Source organism: Volvox carteri (assembly GCF_000143455.1).
Source record: "Volvox carteri f. nagariensis unplaced genomic scaffold VOLCAscaffold_3, whole genome shotgun sequence".
Taxonomy (NCBI): Eukaryota; Viridiplantae; Chlorophyta; class Chlorophyceae; order Chlamydomonadales; family Volvocaceae; genus Volvox; species Volvox carteri.
In genome coordinates, this window is record NW_003307546.1 from 2,246,307 (window position 1) to 2,246,929 (window position 623).

Below are 623 nucleotides of genomic sequence, written 5' to 3' on the forward strand. Positions count from 1 at the left end.
CAACAACGCCACTATCAGCAACAAGAACAGCAGCAACAACAGAAGGAAGAGCAGCAGCAAGAGCAGGTGACCGCAGCTACCTCCAGCAGCGGCGGCTGTAGTACGGCAGGAGATACTGGCACTGACGTGGCCGCGGCCGCCGCTGCCAGCAGCCGCGGATCCCCTGCGGGCCCCCCGCTGACCTACTACTACCGGTGCGCGGCGATATTACCTGTTGAGGGGGGGGGGATGCAGCTGATAGGCCATGTTTAACACCGCCGACGGGTTTAGCCCTAAAACAACCCCGATGACGTACCACCCGTAGCCCAGCAGGGGTCCTGCCCCGCGCAGTGACATGCACATCACCCCCAACTGTGCGGGGTCTCTTCCCCTTCTCCACATCCTCCCACACCTCCCACACCTCTAGGGTTTCGATGACCTGGTGATATTTCCCACCCTCCAACTCCACATGGCCCCTACCTCCCGCTCGTCCTGCCGGTGGTTGTGATGGTGGTTGCGCCGGTTGCGCCGCGCAGTCGTACGGTGGTTGCCCGTTGTCGTCAACTAACGGCTCTGGACCACCGGGCCGTTTTCCCGCAGGAGCGGAGGTGAGTGAGTGTGTGTGTGGGGGGGGGGGGAGGGAA